The sequence below is a fragment of the Leuresthes tenuis genome, unplaced genomic scaffold (genome assembly GCF_036924035.1).
Source record: "Leuresthes tenuis unplaced genomic scaffold, fLeuTen1.0.hap1 SCAF_18, whole genome shotgun sequence".
In the NCBI taxonomy this organism is placed as follows: Eukaryota; Metazoa; Chordata; class Actinopteri; order Atheriniformes; family Atherinopsidae; genus Leuresthes; species Leuresthes tenuis.
Genome location: NW_027325372.1, coordinates 18,866,326 through 18,880,297, shown reverse-complemented (window position 1 = coordinate 18,880,297; position 13,972 = coordinate 18,866,326).

Sequence of the window (13,972 nt, the reverse complement as noted above, 5' to 3'; positions counted from 1 at the left end):
CAATTTTGGAATGCTAAAAGTGGTTCCACAGGCCACTCAAACATGTCAACTTAGTTTTCCACACACTGCCCCTGTATTTTGTCTTAGTTTTTGTTAAATAATGGACTTTTTTTCCCCCACAACTGTCCTTCTCGTAGATATCCAACTGATGTGTGCATCACTTTGGGACAAGAAACTGTTTCTGAAGACACGAAACAGAATAATAAACGGATACCTCTCATTGTCTGTGCTGCTTTTCCCACTTCCTCAGGTCATTTCATTCCTGTGAGAATGGAGTGGGCAGGGGCCTTAAACAGATGCCAAGATGAGCATTTAATCCTGCACCCATCAAGATGGAGCATCTCCACTGAGCCTCTTCTGTGCTGGTGAAGAGAAAAGACTGGGACTGTGGAACGTACCAACTTCAGCCCTGTGTGTCTGTGTGTGTGGTTCGGGGGAAAGAAAATTAATTTCAAGTCTGAATGAGATAAAGAAACCATCATTGTTACTGTATCTTGCTTTCTTAATGAGCTGTCATTTCTGGTTAATGAAGGAGAGAGTTTGAGCTGACAGATTGGGATTGTCTCTAAATCTGCTTTTTAAAGCTGAGAGACTGTTTTATTTGTTGTTTCCAGCTTTTACTTAAACCCAGCGCATAAAAAGTTAGAATAGAAAAAGCACTGATAATGAGTCAGCATCTCTTCACTGACAAAAACTCAATAGTAAAACTGGGACTTCTTTTGTGTCTAAAATCATTCAATTTCTTTGTCAAACTAACATTTTTTCTTTTTTTTCCATTTGAGGGACAAAATGAGCACTGTACTGCAGAATAAAAGAACCGGATGCTTCATCATAGCATTTTCACAACTGATGGATTCCAGAGTCAAAGAAAAAAAGAAAAATGCAATTTATTGAAGACGTCACCACTGGAAACAGAGCTCCTTCTGAAGACTCCAATCTCAGCATCACATTGTCTGAATCATTTTAAAGACAAAAAAGGGGGTTGATAATCAGAGAAACATACCATATTTACAAAGAAGAGAATCTGACACCCCTTTGTAGCATTAATAATTCACTGCACTGCCTTAACACTAAAACCTGAGATTTTAGAGGCTCGGTTGAGTTCAAATGTACCTAATGCACACAACCCATACAGTGATACCAATGCTGACGTTACCACACCCTCCTATATATAAAAACACACTAGCACACACACACACAATGCACTGCAAACTGGATCCATGAAACAGAGGGGAAAAAATATTCAGGTACATCGACTCAACTTCATATGGACACTGACAACCCAAGCTTACATGGTCATCTATTCCCATCACACACCACAGGAGAGTCAAACCAACCATTTTCTATGCCTGAGGCATCTGATCTTTTGGCACATCATCCAATACAATTAAAGCCATGCCATATAACAAGCCAATGCCAAAACAGGGGTTGTATTGCAGCGGCATAGCAGTAAAAGAGGCGGTAACTGAGACTATTCATCTGAAACTGGATGTTGGGGAAGAGATGATCACCATCTTTAAAAGGATACGGCTGTGCTGTAAAAGCTCGCCTCGCGTACGGGTAGAATATTATTAATAATAATAATCATCATAATAATAAATGTGCAGCATCCAAAACGACCCCACCTCGGTACTAGTATCCCCCCTGAGGGATTCCTGGACCGGGTGGTCCTGAAAGAATCATCTTCACGCTCTCCCAAGCGCCACGCGCGTTGCACGCGACTGTCGTTTAATCAATTTAAATGTCGTGCACCACTGCTTTGCGAAGTAAACACTCCACTTATGCAGCCAGCGCGAATTCCTCTCCGGGACACACACTCACACGTAGGCTATAGGCTACCACACAACTGAGAGAGGCGCGCTTTCACGGTCAGCGAACATTTACGCACGAATCAAAGCCGCGGATCGCAAACAGACACCCGAGTGTTTTCCGTGTGGGTTCTCAATTTCCTACCAAAATCACTTTGGTGCTTTTGTTTGTTTGAGCGTGTGTTTGCAAAGGGGAGGGGAGGGGTGGGGGGGTCGTCCTGCGTTCGGAAATGGCGCAACTTCTCATTTTTCCTGACAAGTTGACACAGCTGGGAGCCCCGCTGGCAGCAAACCTGCGGCTCCCTGATGTTTAATGGAAGACTGCGCCAGTGGAAGCGAATATCCAGTCGCTATCCTCAGCATATAGTCGAAAAACAAGAGCCACATGACAACCCTGCTTCCACCGCATGCACGACACTGTGCGTTCAAAGAACAATCGCAACTGCATCTTTTTTATTTTATTAATTTATTTTTTCATCTTATTCAAAGGCGTCTATCAGTCTTCTTACCTTCTTAAAGTCGGGCTTTCGGGGCGATGCTTTCACTGCGTTTGTCTGCGTTAGAGTAAGAGGAACACACGCCTATTCCACAGCTCCCCGGTCGCTGTGCTGAGAAGAACGGAGGATGGAGAAGCAGCAGGGACAGCCAGCGGTGTCTCATCCTCTCACTCTCTCGCTCCACACTGAAACCGATTGGTCCACAGGATCCTCGGCTGCCCCTCTCTCCGCTTCTCTAGGAGGGGCCAAACGAAACGAAACCGCCAAGTCCGACTCACTGGAAACGAATCAACCTCTGTATCATCTTGTCTTCATTTCAAAAAGCATCATCTATCTTTCCATTATATATCGCGTTTTTTCACGGTGCGGTTGCACAAAGTCAGCCAATAATCTTGACTCCTAAACAGGTGCTTAATAATTATTAACTTTTAACAATTTTATAAATTTCTAGTCAATTATAACCACTTCAGAAAAGTTCTGACAACAGAAAAAGAGAATCCAATTGAACAAACGAGACTGAAATGTTAAACTTTGTCTTCTTATTCTTTTTAATAGGGAACAAAATGCCGGTCCCGCCCATAAACTAGAGAACATTTTTGATCTTTCCGCCCAACAGAACGGTTTCAACTCTGGGTGTTGGTGGGTTACTTCACAGCTGTACCTATTTTTCAACATTTCTGTCGGATTAAGGTCAAGGTGACTTTATTCTTCTTTAATCAGTTTGCTCCATGATTCACAACTCACCTGAGATCCGGTTCTCCAGCAGATGTCCTGACCATTTCCTTTACAGTTCAGTGGTTTACACATACAACATTTAAAGCATTTTGGCCCACATCTGCTACTACAGATACTACCGCCACCATGTTTCACAGAAGGTTTACTTGTTCAAAATGTAAGGCTTTCCTCTCTCCAAATAGTGTGCTTCTTCAAATAATTCTATTTTGGTCACCTCTCTACTAAACTGAGTGTGGGAGGAAATGTTTTTATTCACACCAGTCAGACACTGGTTCATGTTGAAATATGCTAAACTTTACTAAAGCAGTAAGAGATAGGTAGAACAGCAATTGTGGGGGGTTAATTATGCCATTATATTTTTTCTGTTACTACAAATAGTGTTACGTTTGACTACACAAATTAATCAAATCAACTCAAATGTCACTTCTCAGTAACATTGCAGTCCATTCTGAATATGGCATAATGGAACACACTTAACCTAATCTGCCTGCTGTAAACAATTCAGAGAAGAAGGCAAAACAGTGGAAACTAAGACATTTTCAATAGGCCTTACGGTTAATTCAGGATTGCACAAGTTTTTAATTATGCAATGAAAAAAAAAAGGATTTATTCCTATGATTTTGTAATAAGAGAAGTGTTGTATACAATGCCAGGCAGCTTAAGCCCCTCGACAATGGTCATGTCAAGGCTTGTTGTATTAGCCAATCCTTTATTTATGTAATTGTTCATCAATTACTTTATTTGTTTGTCCATAAACAACAGGGAGACTTTTTTTTTTTTTACAGGCGCTGGAGCATGCTTTTAGCATTAATTTCTCACCATGATGCAGAGATCAATTCAGGGATAGCCTCCTTTGACCTCAGCGCTACAAAAAAACACACCTACATGGCTCATTTACTGCAGCAGTGAAGGCCTTTTGCTCCCTCGACAATCACGTATAAGTTTTGAGAGATCAATGTACTAAAAAGGAATTGAGGATTGCACATGATAGTTCCGATATTATTGCCTCTCAGTATCACTTTATGCTCGAAAACATCTCTGTTCAACTCTTTTTCTTTCATTGGCAAAAACAAAGTTTTCCTCTTCCAGGACTGATAAATATTCATGATATACACTGTAAGTCCTTTCATATTTAAAATGTCCAAGGCCTAGTAGAAAGTGCAATTTTTCAGAAAACATAATAAATTATTCTACTGTATAACTTACTGTTTTCTTCTTGTGATTTTCACCCACAGGCAAACGGTCATGCAGCATTCCACCCACCCTTTAATTTGTGGCTGCAGCACTTCCAACAACAACACAGTTTAAGAAAACGTTATCGCTGTAAATGATGCAGATTTCTAGTCATCAGTATTTGTGATGAATAATTGATTGCTTAAAACAGACCTTTCAATTTGTAAACAGTAGCTGTGGAACAGGAACGGCTTGGTTGCATCGGCAACCTTTAGTTTCAGCACCATGGTCAGTGACACTGATAAAAGTGAGTCGAGTGAAGCTGTCAGCGTTTTTGGGTTGTTTTTTTTTCTCTAACTCTTCTCACCACACTGCTGAGTAAAGGCAAAGATGTGTCGGCTCTCAAGATGACACTGTTAGCGAGAATAAGATCAGAGGAGAGACTCTGCTTAGTGTCAGATGCTCGTGTTAAACTTTGCTTCACACTGTCTGCCCTGTTGGGCTCAGTGTGATCACATCTGTCTTTGATTACTTTATGAGGTGGGGTTTCAGATCATGGGGGATGCTTGGAACTGCTCGAGTCGAAGGACACTGATCTGCATGAGACATGGGCTGCACTACACTCATTCAAAATGCCACGACTAAAAAAGTAATAGGTGGGTAGAACAAATGAAATAATCAAATCATTACCAAGTGACAATGCAAAGTATAGAGCAACTCATCTTTTGGTTTATTAGCTTCATTATGTTTGTGGTGCCCCTCGTTTTCTTGCCAATTGCCTTCCCAGCTGTGGCACACCCTGCTGCATAACCACCCCACTGAAGTATTTGTAGACTCCAGCTCTCAGTGGAAGGCAGGCTAATGAATATTTATTGGTTCACTGGGTCAAGGTGTAATATCCACTTTTTCGACGCGGCACAACATGAGCTTCTGCATCTCATGTACGTGGCAGGGCATTCATCACCAAGGTGGAATCGTTAACAGCTGAGCCTTGCACCAGCTGCTTCGCAGCCTACCCGCAGATCTGTTTGCGTCTTCATTAGCACTTGTCAGAACTGTGCTCAAAGCAAGACCTCTGAAAGCCTCGACTTTGACTCACCACCACTGTTAAATTTTGATGTAAAATAAGATATTTTCATATTAGTTTTCATACTGCATACAATCATCTGAAGAAGAAAGGATATCCTTTTTCCAATTCTTACTGTTTACATGTCAAGGCATAATGAAAAATCAGCTTGTCCTGACCAGATTTGGAAATCAGGTCAAATTAACCTCCAATGAGCAACAGCACATAAAATATTACACTGTGCCATCATTGTACAACAAACCAAGTCAATATGCAGACAAAGTGTGTGAAAAGCAAAGTCCATGCCATGATTCAGCTTTTAGAGGTACCTCTAGCAGTGGTAACTTGAAGTAATCCTTTTCTGGATGTTATTTCACTCCAATCATTGTTGGCTAATTTTACTACTCTTCTTAAGAACGCATCTTCGGTTTCACTGTGGTTTGCAGGCATCCGTTTGTGCACATATGCCTGGCATTTTCCCATCAGTCTGTTGCAGATTTGCTGCTGTGCTTGGTAACATTGTTCTGTTGCAGAAACTTATTTCAGCTAAGCTTTACTTGCCAGACAGATGGCCTCACATTTGACTCAGGTCAGTGATCACAAGGTGTCCGTGTCCTGCGGCCGTAACTGAAGCCCAAATCATGAGCCCCCCACCACCATGCGGCTGGTATGAAGTGGTTGTGCCAACATGCTGGATTTGGTTTTCACCAAATGTGGTGCCGTGCATTGTGGCAAAAGCATTTCCACTTGGGTCTCGTCTGTTCAACAGAAGTGTTGTCATTTGTCCAGACGCAGCCTAGCAAACTTACACTCTGCTCTCCTTAGAGAGAACAGGCTTTCCCTGTGGAAACCCCATAAACCATACCTGTTCTGTCTTTTTCCATTTGTAAGCTCATGAACTTTAACATTTAATATGGTAACTGAGCCCTGTAGAGCCTGGGATGTAGCTCAAACATACAGATGATGACTACCAGTCCCCGTGTTGCCCTAAGTACAATAAACATTTCCAAACGAGGGTTAATCTACCCAAACCGAGAAAACACTTCGACATGGAGCTTACATTCGACAGTTTGGGTACATTTTCAAACACCTAACCTGCATTTTGTGACAGGTTTTCAACGTGCACTTATTAGCACATGGCTAATTAGCATATGGATACAGAAGGTATTGTAAAACTACCTAAACCGCTGTAGCTGTATTTATACGCCTCTGATACAACACGACACTAATTTTAAGCATGCATAACAACTGCAACTTACCAACATACCACCAGTGGGACACGGTGTCATCAATAGACGATGAGAGACAGTGACATAGTCTCATGTTCCAGAGGGGAAAAAAACGACATTGCACTCAGTTTAATTACGCACAACACGTTGCGTTCAATGTCATTACGAAAAAAAAATCACCGTTTAATATTATATGCTTATTTAAAAAAGATTTCTGTAGGTTTCCTTCTTTGTTAGCTTGCTTGCATCTTTCTGCCACCTAACAACTTGAGGCTCGGTAAGCAAAACTTCATGGCCTGGTGGTAGGGGATGCCAGGCCAACACAACAACAAGTATAAAAACAAAATGGACAAATTTAGTAGGGGTACTCTTAATTTCTTTTTGACATTGTGTTAAAACACACACTTGAATGCTCCAGACTAGCAAACTGCAATTAGTCAAGTGCACTTGATTAGCAACACTTGACTGCTAGTACACAGCTGACATCTATGAAAACAGTTAAGGTGCACAATGCTTCTGCATTTTTGTTATATAAGCAATGACAAGTGTAATATATATTTTATTGTTTTTTTTTCTAATGTTCTGGTACACCAAACCTTAGAATTGCAAAGAGCACTTCTATTTTCACACAATTGTCAGTTACCTTTATGGAGATATACTTTTATGGAGATCTTGTGAGCCCTGAATTGCTATGGTCACAGGATCCACGGAAATGTGTTTTCTGCAACTGAAACATATGTACGGTGTACATTTTAAAACTTTTTAGCTGATGCCTTTCAGTCTGGCCTTTTTTTTTTCTGAGGCCGTTCATTGTGAAAAGTTTTTTTTATGATGCCTTTTGGTCCGATTAATTTTTTTTATGTGGCTGTTTGATGCGAGTGTGACAGAGGTTTTCCTGAGACCTTATACCTTTTCATCTGAGGTCCGATTCTGAAGCCTGATCCTGAGGATGTCCTAAAATGTACACCGTACATATGTGAAAAAAACATAACGTCTTTAATGTCACAGCATCACAGCATATGTGTTTTTGATGTGTTGGATCTATTGAAAGAAATGCTGGGGATGGAATGATAAGGAAGACTAATATATTGTTTTTTCTTATATAATTTTGAAAGAAAGTTTTAATCAGAGTGCTGTAACTCAGTGATGAAAGGTTTTGAATTCCAGTTCCTGAGGTCACAGGATCATATTAAAAGGTATCTATTTCCCAACTAAAACCCCCAGTAAAAATGTAAAATATGCAACATAACAGAACCCAGCCCAGAGTAATGAAACAAAACAGCTCTTATTTAACCATGACCAATCCTTCAGTAACAAAAAATACTCATAAACATAATATTGCATTTCTGCCAATAGAGCTCCCTAAATATCAACTGCATGAATTTTAATAGCCAACAGAAGGTCTTCTCTTTGTGATAGCTCACCTGTGGGTCGAGTTCATTATCCTCATTTGACAAAACCCATTGATTACCTTCTAAAATCCAGCCACTGAGTTGATCCCTAACCAAACATCATGACCTCAATCTGAGGTTGCTCTCCTTTGGGTTTTATGATGTGCAGAAACTTGCTGATTTGCTTTGCCCTCTTTCCTAATAAAACTGTCATCAGCTGCCAATGTGCACTTCAATGGCATTACTCCAAGATTTGGCTGATCAATAGTGCCTGTCAAGGAGTGGTCCCTGGGCCTAATAAGATTGGGATATGCATGAAGAACACATAAGGATCTAGGACACATTCATTTCAACGGTTGCTTGGTTTACACATGGCATTGCAAAGAAGAGTTGAGTATTATCTATATATACCCAAACCAAATGAAAAATGAAGAACCAGATTCGGGGTACAGCTTTTGAACAAACTTGTTCTTGTCAGCAGAGTGGTAATCTTAAAACTTGTAACTTAAAAAACTTGTGTTTTTTGTTCTGTGACACCCCATCACCTGTCTTCTATCAGCCAACCAGGCTTCAACACATAGTCCCTTCAGAAGATCTATAGCTGAGCCAGTGTCATGCATATTTAATCAAACAACATGCAAAGCTGTGGAACCCAGAGCCCATCGCTCATGTAGCTTTGACGTCTTCACTAACCAAGCAGCACTGATAGAAACACTGTTTTTCCGTGCTGGAAATCTACTGTTAAGATGACAGACTGATAGAGTGAGAGACACTGTTGTGCTGTCCCTTAAAAACACACACTCACACAATACAGACAGGCTCCACTATATCATTTGATGTCAAGCCCTGTAGAAGTAGAAATATTTTTATTTGACATTTTCCCTACAGATTAATATTGCTTGATATGACATGGGACAATGATTGTTCCACTGAGACTTTTTCATAAGAAAGAACTGCAAAACCGTGATGTTTACGGATGTGCAGTGTTTTTATTTATTTAAAAGAAAAAAAAAGTATTTTGATAGTTTGTTTATTAGTGGTGTAGTTAAGTTAGGCTTATTGTAAGCACCCCTAAAAACAGATAAAGATAAAACCAGCTGAGCAGAAGGAACCTCAGGGTTCAGACTTTGATAATGAACAACATTTGAATAAATAACATTTTAAATAACATTTATGACACTATTTGTGTAAGAGGTTGCCTGTTTGAGACTTGTCCTGCAGTCTTTTTAGCAGCCATACCTCTAAATAGTTAAGCTGCTATAGGCTTAGACTGCTGGGGGACCTCATCTGTCACACCTTTCCTCACTTAGCTCTCTTTTCCCCCTGTTTAATTTCTCAATTGATTTTATGTACATGTGACATTATTGTGGTTATTAACTTGTGTTTCCCTGTTCCCTGCGTTATGGTGTTTTTCCCCCCTCTTTTCCCTCTTTTCTGTCCTCTCAAACCCCAGCTGGTCGAGGCGGATGGCCACCCTTCCTGAGTCTGGTTCTGCCAGAGGTTTCTTCCTGTTAAAAGGGAGTCGTTCCTTTACACAGTCGCCACAGGCATGCTCAGGGCGGGAGATTGGACTGAAGACAAGTTTCGGTGCAATCTGTTGGTTTCCTTAGCTAGGATATTAATTTTTGAATTGGCTCTATATGAATTCATTGGATTATGATTACAATGAATTGAATTCCAATTGGCTTGAATTAGACTATATTACTTAAGTGCCTTGAGATGACAATTGTTGTAATCTGGCGCCATATGAATAAAATTGAATTGAATTGACTTGAATTGAATTAAATGTCACTAGTTCCTTACTTTTTTATTGGGCTCTCACTTGCAATGGTTAGGGTTAGGTGTTAAGCGTATATGGGATGGGTTAGAATGAATGTATATGGTTAGCTCTACACATTACAAAAATGCTTGGCTTGACAGTTCCAAAAATTTACTTGGTTACAGTTTGCATATTTTCTCTATCTGTGCCTTTCATTTCCCGTTGTATGAAGGCTGCACCACAACAACAACAACACCAAAAAAAAAAAAACACAGCAAGGGAAAGTTACTGTCACAATTTAAAACCGTGGATTGTGAAACTACTACATTTTGGACAAGCTGACGAACAAACAGGTTTTCAGGGTGAGACTGTATCGTCTTCATCTTGGTGTAACATATTAGCATGCTAATATTAGCAAATAGTATTCTAACTCACGTGATGTTCACTGGTGGTTGGCTATTAGCTAACAATTAGCTCCATAAGCCGAATAGCATTTTCCTCCCCAACTGCGATTTGCATGTTACCTTTAGAAAAATTTGAAAATTAACAAAAAAATCTGCCTTCAGGAATCACAAAGCAGCAACCTACAATCTAAAAAAAGATTTTTGATGAAAATTTGGATTGTGGGATATGCCAGCAGGAGGCATACTGGTATGTTTTGGTGGATGGTTGGAATTTTTTTCAAATAATGTGTATAAATCATGTGCTGGACTGACTAACTGTTGGTATAGCTATCTGTTGATGTATATTTTACGTTTCAACTCCTCTAGTCAGATTGTAATTTGTGGAGGGGGCAGCCTGCAGCCTCCTTTACTATTGACAATGCTTGCACTTAATCATTTAGGAAAGCAAGGGTGATTTAACACTCCTGCCATTATTTATTCATGTGAGAATATACAAACATGGGCATGATTTGTAGGCTGTCAGTACCGTCTTTTTTTCCAAGGCAACCAAAGATGTTGAGTAAATGGATGTCTTTGGTCTTTGGTTGTTACATTTTAACCCATGACGATACATCTATCTCTAGTTTTTTGTTCAGTTGTTTTGTGTGATTTTCTGGTTGAAAACAGACAAAAAAAAAAATAATTTCCACAGATCTTAGACCTATAACTTCACAAGTTGATGCCGTAACTCCTTTTTGGATTAGTGTTGCCATTCAGTATTCATATCTGCATCATTGACTTCACTGATGTACACTCAGGACTAACTCAGTCATGAAATACAACAGTGAATGATAAAATGTGTCCAGCAGAGAGGAATTGATTGAAGCTGAAGCTGGCAATTTGGATAGGGAGGCGAGCACTCCCCCATTTCCTCACCGCTAGAACACAAGAAGGCGTAACACATCTCCTGAATAGAACCAGTTCTATTACTTTCTGTCAGCTGTCCTCACTTCCCTTTGAGCCATTCATCTACAGATGTAATGACCAAAGAAAAGAGCAAGACGCTGATATGTCAGAATGATTCACTGTCAATTTACCAGGCTTTTGATAAAGGTCTGCTCTGTGCAGCAGCCTGTTACAATGACCTAGCCTTGTTTTTTATCATCTGCATATTGACACATAATAATGACACAGTGATGATTAAGAATAGCTTTGAGAACACGACTCTTCAGCAAAAACTGGTATTTGACTGAGTGTGTATTTAAAAGGTGGGCTGGCCATATGTGGCTGGACAGGTGCAGACATCTTATGACACGTGATCTGGCGCTGTACAGTGAAATGATGAGTAAAACGGTTTCTGAATTGGTGCTATCATGGAGTAGAGAAGCACTGTGTGAATTTCTCGTCGACATGAGAGGCCCATTGTGTTTGATGGTCATGACAGTGTGTAACCTAGCTTGTGTTGCAAGTGATTTAAGATATATGCCAGCAGCCTTTTATCTAAACACAGAGGGGCTTGTTTCTAAAAAGAGTCAATTTTCTATCCATTTAATTGTCACATGGTTTTGTATCTAAACCTTATTCTAAAATGGCTGGGACTCTGAGTGTATGTAAATAAACAAATATAATATGAATGTAAATAAAAACAGATTGCAATGATTTGCAAATCTCACAATATTCTATTCACAATAAGTGATAGAAAACATAACATTTCGAACGTGTGACTTTTTAGTATTTCATGAAAAATATTACCTTTATCTTGAATTTGATGGCAGCAATACATGTAAAAAGAAAAATTGGGACAGGTCCATGTTTACCACTGTGTAGCGTGCCCTCTTCTTTCGACAACAGTCTGTAAATGTCTGGGAACGGAGGAGACCAGTGACTGGACCTTTGGGAGAAGAATATTGTTCAGTTCTGGTCTGATATAGGAGTCTAGCTGCTTAACAATCCTGAGTCTTCTTTGTAGCATTTTGACCTTCACGATGCACCAAATCTTTTCAGTTGGTGAAAGGTCTGAACTGCAGGCAGGTCAGTCCAGCCTTGGACTCTTCTACAGTCAAGCCATGCTGTTGAAATAGGTGCCGTATGCTGCTTATAACTGATACTCTTAATTATATATACAAGGCACAAAGATGTGCAAGTTGCCAATTCCACAGGCAATAATGCACCCCTATACGTATTTGTTTTCGAATCATGTTCACATATGGCTTCTTCTTTCCATGAAAACAAATTTAAACAGAATTTGTGGATGGCACGGCGAAATGTGCTTACAGACAATGTTTTCTGAAAGTGTTCCTGAGCCCATGTACAGATTTCGTACAGACGCATGCTTTTGGAATCATGGCTGTTTTTAAAGCAGAGCCACCTGAGGACCTGAAGATTACAGGCATCCAATATTGATTTTTGTTCTGTTAATCAAATATACATGAATATAAGCAAGTGTGAACACCTCATCAGCATTCAGGTGTGTGTTAACACAATGACAAGGAGAAAAGCAATGATCTTAGAGAAGCAGTTGGTGTTGCTCAGCAATCTGGGAATGGGAGATGAGGCTGTTTCCAAAACAAAAGTCCATTATTCTACAGTGATAAAAATTATTACAAGCAGCATAACATTCAAAACAGCAGTCATTTAGTCTTTACTGTCACCGAAAGGTGAACAGATGCACAGCATCTGTCTGATAGCTCGAGTTTGGACAAAAACTGGGTCATGCAACAGGGCAATGAAAGAAAAGAATTAAGGTGTTGTGAAGGTCACGTCAGGAGTCCAGATCACAGACTGACTGAAATGCCATGTTGGGGCCTTGGGAAAACGGTTCATAAAGAAATGCTGAAAATCTAAATGAACTGAAGCAACATTGCACAGAAGAGTGAAGACCTCCGTTGATGTGAGATGCTGAAATTGTCATACAGATTTCTTCAAGTTATCGCTGCTAAAGGTGGTTCTACAAGCCGCTGAATCGTGGGGTGCACTTAGTTTTTCACACAGCTGGCTCACAGGCTGAGCTTTTGTTTAATGAATAATGACACAGTGTAATGTCATGCGTTGCTGTTCATCTCAGGTTGTACTGACCTCATTTTAAGACGAGCCGAGGACCAGGTGACTGTGTTTATTATGTCCTGACAAGTAAATGCTGAAAGAAGGTGCTTTTCCTTTTCCACACAAATGTCTATAAATACCCTTATTTACAAGTATCTGGTTTTTTTTCAATGTAAAATCTGAAAAGGAAGATGCATTTTACAACATCTGTGAAGATAAGAAAAAAACAAAACAACAAAGACACAATTTTCCCTAGTAAAGACATGAGCGAATCAAAGCATGGAGTTCCAGAAAAATCCATTATTACATGTACACCTAAAGTGGAATCTTGATAGTTAGACTGACTGTAGAAAAAAAAAAAGAATAATAGTGTTTTTATTTAAAAAAAAAACCCACAACGTTTAGGCTTCTGATAAGAATCTTAAATGAAACAAATCAGCTGAGGAGTTTCATTGAAGTCATGTGCTTTCTGCAAATAAGGTGACTGGCGCCATTATGTGGCATAATAGAAAATTACACGAGTCTGGTCGTCAATCAGATAGTCAGATAATAGTCCTACAGCTGTGGTCAATGAAATAACTTGTTTAAGTTCTCTACAAGGCGTCCGACAGCAACAGTAGAGATGCGAATCTTGCTAATCTTCACATTTACTAGTTGGAAGCAGCTAAACGTGGTAATTAAGTTCTTCTATTAAATTTCAAGAGTGCACAGCGTTGCGAATTCTCCTGAGAGGCTGCTAAAACAGGTCGTTTTTGTTCGCCTACGTTAATAAAAGTATTTCTGCCACTTTAAAACGACATTTATCCACTTTCTCTCCATCCCAGCCTTTAGCAGCCAACACGCGTCTCGCCTTTAAACCAAGTCACCTCCAACCTTTAAATAACCGAAG